The sequence below is a fragment of the Phoca vitulina genome, unplaced genomic scaffold (assembly GCF_004348235.1).
Source record: "Phoca vitulina isolate PV1807 unplaced genomic scaffold, GSC_HSeal_1.0 scaffold53, whole genome shotgun sequence".
Taxonomy (NCBI): Eukaryota; Metazoa; Chordata; class Mammalia; order Carnivora; family Phocidae; genus Phoca; species Phoca vitulina.
Window position 1 is genome coordinate 4,649,137 of NW_022589756.1, and position 22,721 is coordinate 4,671,857.

Sequence of the window (22,721 nt, forward strand, 5' to 3'; positions counted from 1 at the left end):
AAATAATATTGCATTTGTTTGTAGCAATTTTATTCACCACAAAGGTACTAATACAACATTAATCTACTTAGAGGGAAATGAAGGTTAGCATGAATATGGAGTTAGATGTAAATTATCACATCACTATGATCACATCGTATTTCTTCCTGACTCACAAAAACAAGTAGCAAATATCTCATTACTACACTGATACCAGAAGCGCTATCCATCACCTATGTGGCATAATTTTTTTTTTGTTTTGTTTTAAAGATTTTATTTATTTATTTGAGAGAGAGAGAATGAGAGACAGAGAGCATGAGAGGGAGGAGGGTCAGAGGGAGAAGCAGACTCCCTGCCGAGCAGGGAGCCCGATGCGGGACTCGATCCCGGGACTCCAGGATCATGACCTGAGCCGAAGGCAGTGGCTTAACCAACTGAGCCACCCAGGCGCCCCCTATGTGGCATAATTAACCAAGGCTAAACAACTGAAAATATCTCAATTGAGAGACACACCAAGGTGCCATCCACAGGAAGCCTGTTTTCTGGACTATGTAACATCTTACCAGATTTTACTGAATGGTTTTATGATAAATGACAATAGTCAACTGCAATGCTAAAATAATTAGTCTAGTTTTATTAAGATTTGATCATTTCCACATGCACATATGAAATAAATATATGGAACACGGATTTTTCAACAGTTTTTGTAAATGTAGGATGTTCCGAGGTTAGGGTGACCAACTCTACAGTTTACCCAGGACTGAGTGGGTTCCTGGGGTATGGGACTTTCAGTTTTAAAACCAGGAAAGTGGGGCACCTGGGCAACTCAGTCAGTTAAGCATCTGCCTTGGGCTCAGGTCATGATTTCAGAGTCCCCGGATCCAGTACCCCATGGGACTCTTTGCCCAGCAGGGAGCCTGCTTCTCCTTCTGCATGCTGCTCCCCCTGCTTGTGTGCCCTCTCTCTCTCTCAATCTCTCTGACTAAATAAATAAAATCTTTAAAACCAGCAAAGTCCTGGGTAAACCAAGATGAGTTGGTCATCCTACCCAAAATATTTCAAGATACTCTCTGAAAATTCTTGAATATTCAATTAGTTGAAAAGTTTAAATGAAGATATTCCTCACAAATCTTTGTTGGGCAAGAGTAGTTTGGATGGAAGTAGGTAGTATGAAAAGAGCCTGAAAGCTATGTGAGTAGTAATTCCCAAATGAATGGGAATTAGGTATTGAGCAATTTAACTGAATTTCATGGCTATGTGAAGACTGTCCACGCTCTGGGTCAGAGGCTGCAGGTTTAAAGATGATCAAAGATCAACCCCTGAACAGGAATAATCAACAAAATGTAGCATGTCTTTAAGAAGCAGATATGTTTTTATAATAATTACAATAATTGTCAACGTGCCAAAATGTAACACTAGAGGAAAGTACAGAATTATAGATGCTGAAGGTGTCTCTGACCAGCAATAATTGTTGCTGTGCAGATATAAAACACAAAGATGGTTCCATATACAGTGAAAACATGTACAGTGTTTAAAGAAATACTACAAAAGCATTTTTAATAAGACTAATTGGTTGAGGGGCACCTGGGTGGCTCAGTCGGTTAAGCGTCTGTCTTCGGCTCAGGTCATGATCTCAGGGTCCTGGGATCGAGCCCCATATCGGCCTCCCTGCTCGGTGAGGACTCTGCTTCTCCCTCTCCCTCTGCCCCTCCCCCCCCACTTGTGAACTCCCTCTCTCACTCTCTTTCTCAAATAAATAAATAAATAAATAAATAAATAAAATAAAACTAATTGGTAGAGAGCATCCCTTTTTGATTATAGACATGTTTTTGCTCTCCCAGATAAACTTACCAATTGCCTTTGAGATAGCTTTTATTTATTTATTTTTCTTTTTGAGGAGTGGTTTTCCAGTTCTCATAAAATTGTTGACTCTCTGAGAATCAGCTGCTATGTCATAAATTATAGGAAAATACCACATTTACAATTAAACAGATTCCATCTGGGGTCACATTCTCTTTTCTTATTTAGGTACTCCCTTGCTGTCATGACTCATCCTTTTTTAAATGCTTTGATTATTTTTTCCCAACAGAAAAAAAAAGTTGTCAATGCCATGTTACAGCTAAGGCTTTTAAAAACATTATGAGCTGTGGTAATAATAAATATTTTGTAAGCAGGAAGTTGAGTTAGGTCTTTTTTTTTATGATTTATATTTGAGGAAGAGTAAGATGGAATGAGGTCCTGGTTGAGCCTCCCATATTAAACCACAGTAAGATCTGTGGGGGGCTGACCTGGTTATAGGGAGGCTCAAAGTGGACAAAAGTCACTGAACTATATTGTCTCTCAGACAATAATTAGCATCAAGGTTTCCAAGGCAGCTAGCAGAGCAAACTGTAGAGAATCCAGAAGTAAATAAACTCTACTTATTCCCTTTAGAGATTCTCTGAGATATACATTTCCTAATTAAGATATTTATTTAGTACAACTTAAGATTATATATCTATATATATTTTAAAGAAGAGGGCTGTAAAAGAGAAGAAAACAATGTTTGGAGAAAAAAATGGGATAGGGAAAGATTTGTTTATTCTTTTTTTTTTTTTTTCTTTGAACACTGAATAGACTTGATCAGACAGAGGTTCTAGAATAAAGTAGATGCTGAAAATAAATTTTCAGAGAGGGAAGTTATTAAATTGATGCCCCTGAATCAGCTGAAAAAGAAAGAATCTGGAGTTCAGGAATGTTGCAAACAATAAAGAAGGAGAAGATAGGTAAGTATGAACATAGATGTTATAAAGTTAAGAACCTTCCCATCTAATGACTTTTATATCTTTTTCTAAAAATAAAGTGAATAGGAGGCTTGAGAATAGGAAAGAATGCTTGAAATAGCTTCTGAGAAAATTGGAAACGAAGGCAGACTTGGAATGCATGAGTAATTGCTAAGCAATGGGGAGGCATTTGAAGTTGTAGACCATGATTTCCTAAAGGCACCAATTAGCATGTTACAGTGCTGAACAATCCCAAACATATGGACTGGCAGAGTAATTCTCAGTTTGGGCTTTGTTAAATGAATACAACAGAAGAAGAACAAGACAAATGAGTTGGGGATTTTTGTTATAAACATATTTTCAGTGACGGGCCATGAGTTCTAAGTTGAATAGAGTGTAATATAAAGACAGAAAGGGACTAATAGGTAAAGAAGATAAGGTCTAGGAACCAGAGAAATAAATATTACAGAAAAAAAATTAGTAAACATTCCTAAGTAAAGTAACCTAATTAGATATTATAATACTTAAGCCAAATGTTGAATTTAAGATTTTAAGTTGAGGGGGCACCTGAGTGGCTCAGTCGCTTAAGCATCTGCCTTTGGCTCAGGTCATGATCTCAGGGTCCTGGGATTGAGCCCTGCATTGGGCTCCCTACTCAGTGGGAGTCTGCTTCTCCCTCTGCCTCTGTCCCTCCCTGCTGCTCCTGTTCTTTCTCTCTCTAATAAATAAATCAAATCTTAAAAAAAAAAGATTTTAAGTTGAATCAGTAAAGAATATAATCAGGATGCTGGATAACTAAGTGGAGTAGTCAATGTAGAAGGAACTAAGAATCTCTCATAAGGAAGGATATAGGAAGAAGAATAGAAGTTTGGTACCTATAACAAATTTTTTAGCCAGAAGAGGTATTCAGGAAGTCCGTGATAATCATGAGTATGAGTACAAATTAGAAGAACCAACATGAATAAGGCTCAAAGTTCAGATTAGCAGGAATAGATAAAATTATAATAAAACTTAATTACAATGGAATGGGGTGAAGTTTAATTGCAAGAGGCAGAATGGATAATTTGGGGAGAAAGGAGAAAAATGTGACTCGGGCAAGAAAAGAGAACACAGAGCAATATGTGAAATTAAAGATAGGATGGATAATGGAAGACTTTTGTTTGCTTAGTGACCCAAAACTACTAAAACACTAGGTTTCCAAGGCAAGTATTCTCAGGAGTCTTTTTTGGATAGACTGTGCTCTTGAAGGAAAGTTGTCCTAAGGTTAAGATTTTATTACTGCCTTTGACATCCATTCCCATCTGCTTCTGTGTTCGTACTCGTTTCACGGGAAGCCCAAACACTATCTCTCTGAGTCCCTAGGACCTTGGACTCTGAATGGGAACTAGGTCCCAATAATGAGATGCACTTCAGGAAGTTTGGAAGGCAGAGGGGAGCTAGAGACCACATACGTGCATCTGTGGTGGGGGATAACAATTTCCCATAGACAGCGATGTTTGTAAAGTGTTGGATCACACGTTCTCCTGCCCAGTCACACTCTACTAGCAGTGGTTGTGGCACGAACGGTGGTAGCATCAACAGTTTTCTGATATTTGGATCTACACATTCAGTAATATCCCCTTATTTCTGCTTCTTTCTCCCCTCAAATGATTTTGTATGTACCCCGTTCCCTGTATTAAACCCAATCTGTTTGAAAAAACTAAAGTGATTTCTATATCCTATAACCATGACTGAAGGTCAGCAAGAATAGTCATCTCCAAAGGTCCTCATGATATATTCAAAACTGAACACATCTTCTTGAAAGAGAAGGCTACTCCTTCTTCATAAAGAGTCCACTTAAACCTTAATTGTGGTCTAAATGGTCTTTTGGCCCAATTAAAGAAATGTTGTAATTCCTAAGAATCTTATACAAGTTAGAAATAGCAGCCACTTCTGGCGGATAGGAACATGAAGGCAGTAGAGAGAACCCAAGGTGTAGTGAGGAATCAGAGCCTTCTTTATACATAATCCTAGACCCAAGATAGGCAATTAATTAGTTCCCAGGACAGACATGGTATTTTTTTTACCTGTATCAGTTCAACATTTTTAACTTTTGATTTTGAAAATTTGTAAATTCATAAGAGGTTGCAAAAAAAAAAAAAAGTATAAGGAGACACTGTGCACACTTCCCCAGCCAAAATTAACTTCTAACACAACTATAGTGTAATATCAAAATCCGGACATTGGTAGAATCCATAGAGTTTATTCATATGTCACCAGTTATACATGCATTCATTTGTGTGTTTGTACGTATGTGTGTGTATCTTCACAACTTTATCACATAGATGCCTTCCTAACAACCACCAAAATCAAGATACTCAACTGTACCCTCACTGCAAGATTTCTGTGTGTTAACCCTTTAAAGCCAATCCTATCTCCTCTCCCATCCCTAGCTCCTGGCAACCACTAATCTGTTCTCCATCTTTATAATTATGTTATCTCACAAATGTTACACACATGAAACATGTAAGATGTATCCTTTTGAAACAGTCTTTTCTTAATGAAAAAAGCAGTCTTCCTGAAAATAAAAAAAAAGCAACAATGTTTGCACATTTTGTAGTGAAGTATATAGCATTGTGTAAAGGGGATGATATTTAGAACAGCAATTCCAGTATAAAAACATCTTGAATATAAAGTGTTTGTCATTTTAAAATATGGCTTTAAGTTCAGAAATGACTTTCAAGTAACACAGCAGTGTCTAAAACAAAAAACTATTGAAATTACTTTTGAAAGAATGTAATTCCTGTGGTATGTGGCCTCATTTCTCATAGTAAACAACTGCACAGATCCAACTACAGAGACTTATAAATATGCTACCTCTTGTTTTCAATATTCGTACTTTCAGGCAAATGAGCTTCGTTACTATTACAACCTTAACATTTATGAACCTTGACAGTGCTTATTTTGGAAGACAATATATTCCACCCATCTTGCTTTTTAAAAATTGGAGGAAACTCAACAGAATTCAGCAAACTTTTATCCATGTGGGAAAAGTCGAAATTAAAATAGAAACCCTGAGGAGAACACCTATAACACTGTTTGATTACGGGAGTACCAGAGTGAATTAAATTATTAGCAGGAACGTATGAAGACCAGAGCCTCATTTTAAAAATTCTTTCTCTCCTGCTGGAACCCTGTATCTTGGGACAGATCACAAACTCCACAGCTACTCCAACCCAGGATCCTAGGAACCATCTGAGCCACTAAATAATAAATATTTGAACAATTTTTCCCCGAGACAAGTGAGCTCGTGTACACAAAGGAATTTTGTACCACTTTCAGATAGGTAGGACAACTTGGAATATGTAAGTGATATGATGAAATATTGTGAATCTCCAAGTATTTTTATGGTATGTAATAAAAAGAAGAATTTTAGAATTATTACATAAAACCGAGGAAAAATATCCAATACAAAAGTAAGAAGGTCTAAGAACCCTTTTCTTCTGTGCCAAGAGTTTATATTAGCTTTTTAGGGTTGCCAAAACAAAGCACCACAAATAGAGTGGCTTAGATAGCAGAAATTTATTGTCTCATAGTTCTGGAGTCTGGAAGTCTAAGATCGAGCTCACAGCACCGTTGATTCCTTCTGATAGCTTTGAGGGGAGATTCTGTTCCAGACCTCTCTCCTTGGCTTGTGGATAGCCATTTTCCTGCTTATGTGGCATTCTGCCTGTGTGCATGCTGTGCCCAAATTTCCCCCTTTCATAAGGACACCGATTGTATTGGCCCACTCTACTCCAATATAGCCTCATCTTAACTAATTAAATCTAAAAAAATATTATTTCCAAATAAGTTCGCATTCTGAGCTACTGGGCATTAGGACTTGGACACATGGACAGGGGGATGGGGATAAAATTCAACTCATAACAGGTTTCATATTATTTGATGAAAACAATCTTCCCCTGTATTTTACCCCAACTTTTTTTCCCGCAGGAACTGGTACCTGCAGAGGAAATCCTGATTGAGTAGAACTGTAATAAGCTTCTGGTCATCTTCCTCTGTGAGTGGAGACGTCACCTTGGACCACATTTTGATTTTCAGGAAAGAGTCACTTGTGAAGCTCTTTCTAAAAGTTTTATTACTGTGCAGTAAGCTGACAGTTATTACCTTGAGGATAAAATGTGACAGGACCTTCACTGATTAGTCTGACAAAAACAACTTCTTTCCATAACCTTGTAAGTGGACCGTGCCTGCAGAGAAATATTGGCAAAATTATGGCAGAGCATCCTATAAGGAAAGTGATTGAGAACCCAGTTTCTTTGTTTTGTGGAGTCTGTAATGGACTAAGTCAGTCCCCACTGAGGCTCATCAGCACTGAAAATACCGGTAGTCTTCCAGAAGAACTCTCAGTAAAGGTAGGAGTTGTTTGAACCAGAGAACTGGTTTAACAATGTAGGAAGTTACTGGGAAAAAGGTTCTTTCAGGTATATTGTAAGTCCATGTCAAACCTCTGTGTCTTATCACAGAGACCTGGCAGTGAGTATACTCCAAAGAGCAGAAGTCTTAGGAGACCAAAAGTAGAGTGATTGTTGTCATGCATAATATGGAAGACATTGTCCTTGCTAAAAGGTCACTGAGAGCTGTCCAGGGAGATGGGCTAGCAAGACAATTGTCACAGTATTGGATAGGAATTTCCTGAACAGCACAACTGAGATCAAAATAATGGCAGATGAAATCCAAGGCCCACAATTCACTTTTCACCCAGTGTTTGCAAGTAGGAGTGGTCCCTTTGGCAATAGTCAGTCTGCTACATTTCTAGGAAAATCTGAGAAAAAGGTGCCCAGGTCTGCAGTGAGTGGTAGGTCTCCTGGAACAGATCCTGGATATCACACTAATTCTCATAGGTCATGTGAAAAATGTAGTTATTTTCAAACATGTGATTTTATATATATATATATATATATATATATATATATATATATATATACTAACTGATTTTATTATTGTTCCTGATATTTCCCTCCTTATGGGAGGATTATACTTCCCTACCATTTTGATATCAGGTTTGACCATATCACTCACTTTGGCCATTGAAATATGAGTAATGTGCATCACTTCAGGTAGAAGCTTCAAGAGTTATCTTCTGGCTCTGCCATTTTTTCCTTGCCTTTTGCTACAATACAAGAATTGTTCCAGAGAGAAGCTGTTTTTTCAACCTGGTCCCAGAATGAAGACAGAACAGAGCTACATCAGAAACAATTCTTGATGAACAGGAATGTGAATGAGAATTACAATTTTGTTGTTCAAAGCCAATAAGATTTTGGGGGCTGTTTGTTACACAGCTTAACTTACTTGGACCAAAATAGGAGATCTTATCAGTTACAATCCCTTTGCTCATTTGATAAAAGGAATTTGAACAAACTCTAGGGTTATTACTAATTTTCTGGAAGATAGAATTTCGGTACTTAACATTCTAGGTATTAGTGGGAGCTTCTGGTGGCAAATGGCAGAAACCCATATCAAAGTGGCTTCAAGTGTTTTTTAAAGGATTTATTGGTTTACATACTAAAAAGTCCAGAATTGGTGGTATTCTGGATGTCCCTAGATGTCTTCAGGACTTGGTAGTTTACACCCTATTCCCTGGTTCTGCTTTTTGTTTTCATTGGTCCCTTCTCCACCCATTTTTTCCTCATACCAGCAAGATGACTTACGTTGTATGTTCTCAGCAAGAATATCATCTTTAGTTCTGACTAGTCAGGGTTCAAACTCCCATTGAATATTTAATTTTAATTTCTCTATTTCATATATTCTCTCTTCTAAGACCACAGGGAATTCACTGGTTCCAGGCTATTTAATTTATGGGCTGGGGTGAGGCGGGGGCTGCTTTATGTGATTAAATATGAATTAGGACGACAATCTGAGTGCGGCACAGGCTGAAGATGCTTATTTCTTGCAGGAACCTCTCATTTTCCCCAACCACAGCAATCTTCCTTACCATTTCTGTAGGCCAGGGGGAGAAATTCGTCGAGTTCCCATTTATCTTATGATAGGGTAGAATTAAGTATTCTAAACTTTACACAGATGACTCAGTATCAGCTCCCCAAGTACACAGAGCCTGAAGCCTGGATACCACCCTCTGCATGGATGCCAGAACCTCATGCCCTAAACATTAAAGTCCAGATTAAGTCCATATATCCACATGCATCCTTCAGTTATGATTTTTGGTTATTGCTCTTAGAGATTATTCATCATAGCTGACTCTATTTTTTTTTTTTTAAGATTTTATTTGTTTAGGGGCACGTGGGTGGCTCAGTCAGTTAAGCATCTGCCTTTGGCTCAGGTCCTGGGATGGAGCCCCATGTCAGGTTCCCTGCTCTGTAGGGAGGCTGCTTCTCCCTCTCCCTCTGCTACACCCCCTTGCTTGTACTCTCTCTCTCTCTCTCTCTGTCAAATAAACAACAACAAAAATCCTTTATTTGTTTATTTGACAGAGAGAGAGAGAGAGAGGAGCAGAGGGAGAGGGAGAGAGAGAATCTCAAGCAGACTTTGTGCTGAGCACAGAGCCTGAGGCTGGGCTCAATCTCACAACCCTGAGATCATGACCTGAGCCACCCAGGCACCCCCATCATGGATGGATTTTAGAGTTTTCTTTCTCTTTTTTAATGGCTATGCATCAAAAATTATTATATTTTATCTAGTGATCATATATGCTTGATTCAGAAAAGATGTTTTCACATTAGCTCAGTATACCAGGCTTTTAGTGACTCCTTTATTCATTTGCAACTTCCAGTAATCTTTGGGCCATGTAAAATTAGATACACTATTTTGTTCACCTCAGAATTTAGCACTGAGTTGAGCATACAGTAAGCACTCAATACATATTTCTCAAATGAAGAGAGGCAGTAGAACATAGGTTTAAAATTTTGCTTGAAACCAGGTTGCCTGAGTTCAAATCCTGCTCTATCACTTACTAATACAAGCTATGTGAACTTTGGCATAACTTTTAACCTCTCTGTGCTGCAGTTTCCTCATGGGTAAGTAGAATAATAATGACATACCTGCCCCATGAGGTTGTTGTAGAGATTAAATGAGTTAATATCTGTGAAGCAATTAGATGCCTGGCATGTAATAAGTGCTAATGGAGTGTTAACTCTTATTCTTTGTATTTTCACGATTAATAACAAATTCATTTAGGAGTAGGTAAACCTTGGATACTACATAATGCAAACAGTTTTCTCTTCTTCTTATGTATAGAGCTGGCAGCAGGATCAAATCTTCTTGAAGAATGTTGCTGGAAAAAAATAGCTCAGAACTGAGATCTGGTGTTTGTAAATCAAGTGTGATAAATTATAGTAAAATCAGCAAGTTATTACAGGCTCAGAGCTGTTCTCTCACCCAGCAATCAAGTGACCAACTGGGGTCAGGTGAGTGGGGAGGAGCCCACAAAACAAAAAGAAGGTCCTAGTGTCTTAAAAACACCCCAGAAAAAATGTTTAAAGAAACTCATATTTCCTACTACGTACTGAATTCCCTCTTAAGGAGTAATCTATTTGTATTAGAATGGAGAATTCCAAAATGTCTCCAGGGAGTGCATTGGTAGAATCATCTTTCTAGATTGGGGAAAAACAAAACAAAACAAAACAAACAAACAAAAAAAAAACACACATACAACTAAAAACACTGATTTGGAAAAATTGCTTCCGTCCTAAGAACTGCCAAACATTTAAGTTCAATAAATTCAAGAATTGCCCTCTTCCAGTTTAGAAATATTCATGCTCTTGCAATATACAAAACTCACAGTTGGGGGAGTCCTTCTGCTGAATCTTACTGATTTAGATGCACCAGTGTTGGAATCATATCTCAAAATAGAAAGAGAAAACCAGGCAGTGACAATTTACGTATCAACAGCAGTGATGCTATTTCTGCTCCCAATACCGACTGTATAAAAGGTTTCCGTTGCATATAAATGTTTTGGCCTTGGTTGTTTTCAAAACTATTTTTAACTGATATATTCAGCAAAATAATGTGTGATCATCTTCCCTAGATTTTAACAGGGCACCTGAAACTGAACTACCGTCTCTGATGAACTGAAGGCATGGGAGAACAGCAGGGTCTCTATTTGCTCTTTTAACAGGCAGGCTAATCACATAGAAACAATCAAAATGTCCACAAAATGAATTTAGTCTGTGTCTTTCTCACTTTCGGAGAGCAAAGGGTAGAATGGATTTACTTCAAACTATCATCAAGGCTTTAAGTTTTTTTTTGTTAAAGATGTGGGGGTGGCAGGATCAGTGAATAAAGAAATATACACAATATCAACTTCTATTAGATTCAGACAGCTTCATTTAGGACAATATTAACATAATAATTACTTGTGCTTGCATAAAATGATCATGTAGATAATATGCTTCTCTACAAGCCATTAATGGAAACAAATCTACACGACTGTATCTGGAATATATTTAATAGCTCATCTAATTTAAACATATTAACACATCTGTAGATGCTATCTGCTATCTAAAAAGGATGATGTAACAAAATGCTGGGTTAGGATACCTTGGCAGTATTGATGTTTTTATTATTAACTATAGAGAAGTTTATTGGTATAATAATAATAATATGTAATTTAATATGATTTACTATATTAGTAAATAATATATAGTTTACTGGTATATAATAATATAATAATGAATCAAGCATAAGTTAAAAATGTTTTATTTTATTTTTTATTCAAATTCAATTAGCCAACATATAGTTCATCATTAGTGTCAGATGTGATGTTCAATAATTTATCAGGGCAATTACACTACTAGGTATTTACCCCAAAGATACAGATGTAGTGATCTAAAGGGGAACCTGCACCCCAATGTTCATAAAAATATGTTTTAAAGAAATATCATTGAGCAAATATTTTGAGTAATACCCAAAATTGTGTTTTCCTGTTAGAATATACAACTTGAGAAACATAAAATTCCTAGAAATAAATTTAAGCATTTTGGCTTACAACTTACATTTGAATTTGACTAGGTGTTATGATAAAGCTTTTTATTTTACTGAAATTATAAATGGGTTCGTGAATAGCTTTAGGTGATGTTCTATAAACACATGTATGTAGCTGTATGCATTTAGCCATTGTTTCTTTTTCTTTCTTTTCTTTTCTTTTTTTTTTTTTTTAGCCATTGATTTTTGAATGGTTCTGCACAAACCCACTACTGCTGAGCTTAAGCTTCACCACTGTGCATCCTTCCACCGTATGGTCTGCAAAGTGCTTGCTCGGCTCCCCACTAACTAACGTGCAGGCAGCTTCTGATGCCTAGCGCTACAAGGGGTAGACTTCATAGCCAGCCTGACCTTTGACAGGAGATTATAATAACCCAAAAGCTCTCCTTTAATTTTAGGCACATGAACAAATAATAATTAACAACAAAGTGTTTTTTTTTTCCTATGTTCCACTATAAATGTTGCCCTTTCGCCCGACCTCTAACAAAGTAGGGCACCCTGGGATGGCTTACCATTTCATAATCCCTTAAGCATAGACTCCGAAACACATGAAACAGTAGATGTGTATGCTCTGTTCAGGAACGGGCAAGACGTTAGTGAACACCACGCATGTTCTTAGGAAAAGTGGCAGGAAATATTGATAAGAGGCCACAAAGACAAGTTGTAGTTAGATCGTAAAGAATACTGTAGGTGGGCTAAGAAATTTGGCCTTTATAGTACCTGTAGTGATCCCAGATTGAAGGATTTTATGCATTTATAATGAGCACTCTAATGGCAGGGTAATCTGTGGGTATAATACAACTTTAGCGGACTTTTTGCAATAATCCAGGTGTGGGTAGCAGACTTTTTGCAATAATCTAGGTGTGGGTTGATGAAGGTCTGTGCTGAAGCAATGGCCATGGAAAAATGGAGAATGGGATGAGCCAAAAAATAATAGGCAGGTGAAAGTAATAGTATTTGGTCTTGGACTGGGACACTGGAAGAGAGCGCATGCCAGGAAGTCAGGCAGATGTGGGTAGAAACACTGGTTTCCCCACTTACTGCCTAAGACTACTTGGACATGTCACTCAAACTCTGTGGCTCAATTTCCTCATTGGTAAGGTAGAGAAAACAACAATAAATAGCTAGTAGCTTGTTATGAAGACAAAAATTAATACATACAAAGCACGTAGCGCTCTGCCAAGTACAAAGTAAAAAGTCCATAAATTTACCTTCATGTAGGATGGGTAAACACTTAAGAAAGTCTGAATTTTCTGACTGGGCATTGCATCAGAATGCCACAGAGGTGATGAATACACTGTACTTGGTGAGACATGATTCAATGAGTGGAAGAAAATATAATTCCTATGACACAGATAAAAAATATTTTACAGAGCACAGATTTTTTTTATTACATTTAGTATTAATGACCTGCAGCAGAATCTCTGGTTGCTGATCTTGCCCTGGGTGACCTGTCCTGCTTCTTTGATTAATTGATCCTTGTAGAATTCTAAGAGACAGCATTTGACTCTGCAGCTTTGTAGGCAACCCCTTATTTCAAAACTGGCTGATGATTTTAGGCTCGGTTTCCAGCCTCGGGTCATGCCCTTGTCAGGGCACCCCAGCTGCTCCACACCAGGAGGCACTTGGTTCTCCATTAAATGCGTCCTGTGAAGCCCTAGTAACCATGGTGATAATCCTCAGAAGGCACAGCCCCATCACCATCGTGACCTTTTGACCATCCATAGTGAAAACCACAATTCCTTCCTCTTTGAATGTTTTAAAGTATACACTCATGTGGTCTGCTTTCAGTCAAGGGAAAATACCACTTGCTCATGCTGACAGCTGCCTCAGATCCATCAAAGCAAGATTCCAATGATAAAATGCTGTTCTAACATAATTTGGGACAAAATGCAATCAGTCTTTTATCTCTAAAGGGCACCCAACATTTTTCAATTCTACTATTCTGGGGCCTGCGACATCTGCTTACTGCTTTAAAAGACTTTTTTTGTATGAAAAAAAATGCTCAGTGTTTCTCTAAGAGGAATATTAGAAGCAAAGAGTGTTATAATTAAAATGAAACCTAATCAATCTTCTAGCTCTCTGCCTAATTCTAAATAAAAGGGAACTGAAGTACAAAAATAAGACAAAATGACTTGCCCCAAACAGCAAGCCTCTGAGTGACCATGCTGAGACTTTAAATTTCTCTCTGGCTTTCTCGACAGGCCTTTTTTCTACTGCGTTCTGCCCCTTGCTGGGTAGCAGAACAGTGGTGAAGCTGAGTATGCTGTTACAACTAGGTTTTTTCTATTTTAAAGATCAACAACAAAATAGCACCCCTGTAAGTGGGAAGAACAATCTTTGAAGTCAGGCAGCTGAGCTGAAAGCCAGCTTCCGCCACTCTATGCCAGTTTACAATCTTTCATGTTTTCAGTTTCCTCATTTACAAAGTGCAACAAGTTATCTGCTTACAGGGCCAATGTGAGAACTAATTAAAACCATCCATATAAAATGCCTGGCATTAAGGCAAGTTCATTTCTCTTTCTTACTGTGGGGGTGGGGAGAGAGGAAGAGGGAGAGGGACTTATTTCAAATTTAATGAAGTGATAGCATGGCTATATTAAATAAAAAATTTAACATTAGATTATATGAGGTTTCTTGGGTTATTAACAGGGTTCCCCTGGAATAAATTATTTAACTTTCCTGAAGTAGTGGAAATTTGGGGAATGGAAAAGTTTACTATTCTGTTTTTTAATTATATGGATATATTAAATCCTGCAACTGGAAACTATATTTTCCCCCATGTGGCAAATATCTGTAAAATAATACTTTAGTCTCCCTGTATCCAAATAGAGGTGCCAAATGTTCCACAGTTTTATTCATTATTAACCATGCAAAGTCTTTCAACATGTGCTTTGCACCCTTTCTTTTGAGGAGCAACTTTAGTTTTATTCATAAGCCCCATGCATAAGTGTTAAGTAAGAAAGGATATTTTAATAAATATCAAATTACAGTATCATCCTTCTCCACTGGCCTAGCAGAGTGCTATGGTGTATTATTGGAACCAGGGCTCTTAGGAGCTTCTGGTTCTGAATCTTTGGTCCGGTGAGATTATGGATTGTTCAAATTCTCCTCTGTGCATTGCATAATGTCTCGGGAGACTAATGGTCCGGGGTGTATGCAGTCCAGCCGACAGTCCGTGTTAGGAGTGGACTGCAATGCAGGCTTGGGAAATATCAGAATGGCTTTTGCACAAAACCTCTGTCAAGCAGCCTGAAAATCAGAGGCACTCTTTTAATGCTCTATCTTCAAATAAATAAATTATATAAATCATCCTTATAAAATGTCTTAAAACTTATTTTGAGTATGGTAGAGATAAAACAATTGAAGGCTGAGAATCAAGAGTCCTGGATCCTGAGCCCAGTTCTGCCACATTTGACTTTGAAAGTCATTTGACCTTTGGGTATCTCGTTTTCATCACCAACAAAATGAGATTAACACTGCTTGTGCTGCCTCACAGGACTGTTGAAAGACCCAAAGACCAGAAATATACTTTGAAAAGCATAAGAAAAAAAATGCAAATACAAGGTAATGTGATTTTTAGAACTTCCAAGGTCACTTATTTATAGACCTTTTTTTTTTTTTTTTTTTACATGTTTGGAAAAAGAAAGTGCCCTTTTAAGCAGTGTGATCTGAAACATTACATCTTTTAAGGAGAATCAAAACAATAGAGTAACTTTTTTCTCTTATCAGTGGACACTAATGTTTTTTGACTTTCAGACCCAGCTGAGTCAAATGGGATATATCAACTCTATGATTAACTTCAAAGTAGAAGTCAAATGTTTGCTACAATTTTTTCCTATATGAAAATAGGGCTGGAAGGTGACCGCTCCTGGTCTACATAGGCACCTATCCCCAGATCCCACGGAGAATGACATTATTAACAACTCCCTGGGATAGAATTCTAAAATAAACAGGCTGGGTTCAATTTGACACTATGAGGTTGGCCACTTTCATACTGAGCCCTTACTTAGCACTTCCTCTTATATCTGTTTCCTCCCAAAATTGTAGATTCCTTAGGAACAGAGAAAGTATCTTATTCATCTTATTATCCCTCCCTCTTTTATAAGATAGAGTTGTGTGAATTGTTGATACAAATGATAGTTTGTTAAATAAATAATTATGATTTCTATGTGTGTAGCTGTTTTGCTAACTAGCACTTATTGAACACATCCTTGGTCACTATGTTACAGACAAGTCTCAATTTCTAAGGGGATGTTATAAACAAAACTTAGAACATGGTAAGCCCTTAGTAAGTGCTAACTGTGATTGAGTTAATGATCATTATTATTCCTTTTTTTTTTAGCCATAGAAATGTTTTATTATTATTATTCCTCTTTAATGGATGAGGAAACTAAGTTTCAGAAATGTGAAGTTGACCAAGGTCACATGGTCAATAGATGGTAAAACAAAGACTTGCACAGATCTATCTGATGGCAGACCTTGTACTTAGCCATTTTATTCTACTGCTTCTCCATACGAGAAGTGGGTGTGATACAGAAATGCTGCCCCAGACAAAAGTGCCATGTTTGTCTCTTATTACAAAATTACCTATCCCTCTCTATGATTTGACAACCCCTTGAAAGAGTCTGTGAATAGTTTGGACAACTCATTGTGTGTCTCCTTAATCAGATCCCATTTCAGACTGTTGTCTCCTTATTGTACCCTGCTCATTCTGGCCTTTGTCATATGTGCATTGCTCACAGGCTGACTTTCCGTGTTAGTAGCTTATGATGCTTACCAATGTATGTGCTATGGTATTTCTTTGTTCAGGTGAACAGTCTCAGCTTTGTTTTATTTTATGAAATATTATTGTTTGATTTTATTCTTTATAAAACCAATACTCTATTATAAAGAACTTAGTAATACAGAGAAGCAACAAGGAGAAAAAAGACTCATCCATAATCACACTATTTACTGCTGTCCACTATTTATTTATTTTTTAAGCTTTTATTTATTTATTTCAGACAGAGAGAGAGGGAAAGAGAGAACACGAGCAGGGGGAAGGGGCAAGGGGAGAGGGAGAAGTAGACTCCCCGCTGAGCAGGGAGCCTGACGTGGGGCTTGATCCCAGGACCCTGGGATCATGACCTGAGCCAAAGGCAGACGCCTAACTGACTGAGCCACCCAGGTGCCCCTGCTGTCCATAATTTAGTAGATGTCCTTTCCTATGTATGATATGTATGTGTATGCTTTTATAAATAGTGAGTGCATGTATATACATAACCATACACACAATGGTATCATACCACACAAACAATACCCATTAGGTGAATTCTGTTTTCTAACTTAATAATATATCTTGAGCCTCTTTCCATTACATAAAATAGTCTTTCAAATTATTTGTTTATATAGTAATACCTCATATAAACATATCACATGTTATTTAAGCAATCCTCTACAATTAAGTACTTTATTTTCTATTGTAAACACAAAGTTGCAAGCCTTATCATGTAGGTGAATATTTATTCACATCATTAATGATTTCCTTTAAATTACTTCTAGATCTTCGTTATCTCCAAATTTGTAGTTTTACACAGAGAGTTTGTTTTAATCTGTAGTAAACTGTCTACAGGAAGGCCATATAGCTAACGCACAGAGTGGCTTGGATTCTAATTTTCATTATATATGACTTAAAATTCTCTACAAGTTCCATTGTACCATATGGTCCCCTGTCACAGCATACTAATCTACGTACAAGCCACATACCCAAAATGCATAAGGGAATTTTAAGAAGAGAAATAGGAATGCTTATCCCAGGGAAGTTGTAATTTTGATGGTGTGGTCATATTTTGGAATCATCCTTGCATTTAAATTTTTAATCTGCAAAATGCTAGAGGGAGCTGGACACACAGTCTCTAAGTTCCAGAGGTCTAACCATGAAGTATATTGGCCATTCTAATGAGCTCAGCAATTTTAAGGGGAAGAAAATGCATTTATTGATTTGGCTCAGCTGTCTCGATTTGGGAGCTGTCCCAGTAATCTCATTACTATGGTATGTATGCTTTTATTCCCTCAGCATCAGAATTAAGTCTATATATAGAGCCAGCAGCTGCATTCTCAGCAAGACCTCAAGGTATCACATGTACCCAGGAGCTCTCAACTACTCATTTTCATTAACACAAGGCACTAATGACAAATATCTTTTTCTTTACCTGAACGTTATTTCAAGCCCATGGATTTTTTTTTTTTTTTTTTTTTTTTTTTTTTTGCGCCTTTATATATCTTTGTCTAAATTAATGCACAACTTTTGTGATTTCCAGATTCGGGCCTTATACTCTTAGATTTTGGCAGAGATTTGAATATATTTAAGCAAACCTTCTTTTTAATCTGACTCATGAAATTACCATATTGGACCTCAGAATATCTCAGGAATTTAATACAAAGGAAAAGGTAATAACTAAAGAGAGACATTGTATACCTTAATTCATGTTCTTTTCATCACACAAAAAATTTTTAAATAACTATACATTTTTTTCTCACCAAGAAAACCTCCCTCCAGTGCTATTCCTTTACATTTTCCTCTCTTCTGCATGGAAAAATATGCTTATATACAGAAAGTCTGGCTTGCTAGAGTCTCCAATTCACCATCACTCGCCATATGCAGTGCATAAATTTATAATGTGTTAAGCTTCAAGAACAGCTGACGACAAATTTCAGCTTTCCGACCTGGGTTTAATTCCACCTAGACTCTCTGTCCCCTTATATTAGCTCTGTGTGCTGTGAAATGCTTTTATGACTAATCAAGTATCTTCTGCTGCAAAGATTTTAAGGGCTCTTAAAATGAAAATGAAAACCTGTATTAATAAGAACTTGTGAAGTGCGAATGAATTTTGTTTGTCTGAATACCACTTTTTTTCTCCCTTATCCTTGAAAGGTCATGGGCTTTCAAACAGAGGTTTTCCCTATGACAAATTCTATGACATTCAAGTGAAATGTTGGGTTATAAAGTTACCTTCTTAAATAGTAAGATTATTCCTTGATTATTACAGTGTGAGCTCTAGTATCTCAAGCAGAGACTATGTTCATCTTATTTCCATTTGCTGGAGGCAAGATGTAGGGTATTTCATCTCTTGCCACTAAAAAATTAGGTAATTTTAAAGGAGGAAAAGGCTGGTTCAACAACCTCATTTTATAGATAAAACAAAGGGAAGTTAATGCCACACAACCAGATAATGACAGAGCTGCAGCTAAAGTGCAGGTCTCCCAAGTACCTTTCAAAATAACACACAGAAAGATACATTTGATCTTCTTAAATGCTGAAGCATAAGTAGAAAGCCTACTTGCCTATTTAAATTACCATGGGGTCTAAAAGAAAGAAAAGAAGATTGAGAAGATCATATTCAGAAGCCTAACAAAGAAAGTGTTTTGTTTATTTGATTAAAAAATCTCTCACTAAGTAATGTGTCAAATCAAATCAAAACTGGGTACCTACTAATCCAAATTAAGATAAAATGAATCCATCTGAGAGCAGCAGGATAATGAAGTAAATTATGACAGAAAAGAAAAGATCCAAAATAATTCCAAACAATAAATCATCATTAACTTGAGAGTTCGAAATAAATGATGGACATGGTGAACAGCTCATTAATCATCTAAAAATAATTTTTTTTTAAATGAGAGATTAGGGCACTTCCTAGAATGATGGCTTCTTGAATAAAAACATCTCAGCCACTTTCTTACTTAAAATTTACTGAAATGACCAGAGACATATAAAGTTGGGAGAAAATACGTTCCATCGCTGGAAACTAAAATATAATGCTGTCCATATCTCATAAAACATGAAGTCACATTCTGCTACAAATAGGAATATACTGAGTAGTAATAATAAGAACCAACTCACAACCCCTCTCCTCTGGAACACAAGACAATTTCAAATGTACTAACAAAAGATATGTGAGGAGAACACTGCTAACATCCCAATTTGTAAGGGCAGAGGTAAGATATTGATGCATAGCAAAGCATTCTGAACCAACTGTGCTAGAAAACCCTAGAGAGAGTTTTGCTACGACACACTGTGAAACTGAAGCCTCTGTCACAGCTCTAATTCCTCTCCATGCGACCCCAGTTGGTTATCTACTCTTTCTGTGACTTTCATTTCCTCAAAAGTAAAACAATGATACTTATAAGTTTGTGGAAAGGGGGATGAAGCAATATGTGCGAAGCTTTAATCATGGTGATTAGCTGAAAACAAGCACTTAATATGTGGCAGCCACTATTACTATTAGCATTACCATCATAATCATGACCATCATAATCATGATCCTCACCACCTCAAGAGGCACAGACCTTCCCTTTTTATAGCAGTGCAAGGAAAAAAGCTGGGCACGTTCTCCTATGTGGAAACAGGACAGAACAGAAAATAAGCACCAGAAAGCTTGTTCCTGGTGGTAGATTTATGCAACAAAATGGCATGGAGACCAAGTTCCCTATGCTATATCTGTACCTCAGGCCCCTCACCATTTTTCTCAGAATGTTGAGATCAAAGAGCTGGTGATATAAATATGTATCAACCAGCCCTTCAACTTAAAATCTGAAAAAAAGGATTCTAAAAGTACTCAAGTAAGGAGGCTATTTTAGAACATACTTCCAGAAGAGAATTCTCATCCTATCTAAATATCAGAGAACAAAAATACAAAATCAATATGGAACCTGTGGTAGGCCGAAGAAGGCACCCCCCCCCCCCCCCGCCAAGATGTCCACATCCTAATCCTCAGAACTTTTGAATATGTTATCTTATATGATAAAAGGGAACTTGCAGGTGTGTTTTAATTAAGAATCTTCAGATGGGGGAAATTATCCTGGATTATGCCAGTGAGCTCAATGTAATCACAAGGGTCCTTTTAAGAGGAAGGCAAGACCATCAGTTAAGTCAGAGTAAGAGATATGACAATGGAAGAAAGAGGTTAGAATGGTGCACAGAGAGGGTCACCAACCAAGGAATGCAAGCAGCCTCTAGAAGCTGGAAAAGGCAAGGAAACAGATTTTTTCTGAATTCCAGAACTGTAAGATAATAAGTTTGTGTTGTTTTTAAGCTACTAATTTTGTGGTAATTTGTTAAAACACCAATAGGAAACTAAAAAAGTCTTTGACATTATTCTTCAAGAAAAGGCAAGGTTATAATGTATCACTTTAAAAACATATAAGAACATTCTTGGAAAAAGGATTAATGCAAAAAAAAAAAAAGATGGAAAAAGACAATCCTCTCTGCAGTATAAGCAAAATTCAAAAATACTTGGAAAAAATGCAGAAATAAATATGAAACTGTAAGGGGAAAACGGAAGGCAGGGATCAGCAGAAATAAGAAGAAAAATGAAAGTAATCACCATGATCTGAATGTTTGTGCCCCCCACCATTTATATACTGAAATCCTAACCCCCAAAGGTTATGGTATTAAGAGGTGGGGCCTTTGTGACATGCTTAAGTCATGAGGGTGGAAGTCTCATGGATGAGATTAGTACCTTTTAAAGGAGGCTTCAGAGAGTTTCCTTAGCCCCTTCGGTTACTTAAGAATACAATGAGAAGTCTGAAATTCAGAAGAGGGCCTTCACCTGATCCTGGGCTTTCATCCTCCAGTACTGTGAAAGATACATGTTTGTTGTTCATAAGCCACTATGGTATTTTGCTATAGCAGCCCAAACAGACTAAGAGTAATTGGTATCTTTTCTTATTTTTAAAGATTTTATTTTTAAGTGATGTCTATACCCAATATGGGGTAATTGATAATTGCAAAGCAGAACTTAAAATGATAATAGGAACAGTCAAGTGCAGAAGGGACACTGCAGAAAAGAGATCAGTTATACATAAGATAAACATAAGCAATGATCTCAGGATGCAAAATAATAGATGAAAATAGATGAAAATGAAAATGCTAAATGGAGAAAGATAATAGAGATCTACAACACACGCTATCCTTCCTAAAGAAAAGGGTGTATCAAAGAAAAGTAACAAGAAAAAACACAATAGGAGTACATATTTTGAGCAAATTCTTGGTTGCTTTCAATTAAGATAATATGATTAAAGACTGTTAGACAAAATACTTTTTTTTTAAAGATCACCACTATAATTAAGCAATCCAACTTAGCTTTACTAATTGTGTGACAGCATGGAATTATGTGCTTCTTGATGAGAGGCAATATAAAGAACATAATAATATCTAAGAATAATTCTTATAAAAAATGTTGAGCCTGAATCTAAGCAAGGCTTTGGACCTAACTTCCAGTTTATCTGGGAATATATGGGAAAGAAAAACAAGATAAATAATACCACAATCAGATTGATGCAGAATATAGACCATTCTACAATGCAACAGACTTCATCACTTCAAAATAAATGCCATTAAATTCGAATGAGAACCATTTTGGAATACAAGGCCATAAGATCAACTGTAATTTATAAATCCTATATTTGGTTTGAAAAATATAACAATAGAAGTTATTTGTGGAACAACTAGAGAACTTTGAAGATCTCCATTTTAAATGTACAAAATAGTAATTTTCTTAAAAATATGCATGCAGATGCTCTAGGTGCTAAAGTCTGCAACTTCTTTGAAATAGTTCAGCATATATGCACATACACATACATGTTTGCAAATAGGTATGACAAATATTAATGTAATTATTTCTGAGAAGTGAGTTTATCAATATTTATTGTATTATTCTTTATCTTATATATTTAGGAATGAGTAAAAAGCACTGGAAAGAGTAAATGTAAATAAATACCAAATTCACAATAATAATAAAATAATGCTTTTTGAGTTTGAAGTACATCTAACTAAAATGTATGGCATTATATGCAACAACGTGTATGGAACTGGAGAGTGTTATGCTGAGTGAAATAAGTCAATCAGAGAAAGACATGTATCATATGATCTCACTGATATGAGGAATTCTTAATCTCAGGAAACAAACTGAGAGTTGCTGGAGTGGTGGGGGGTGGGAGGGATGGGGTGGCTGGGTGATA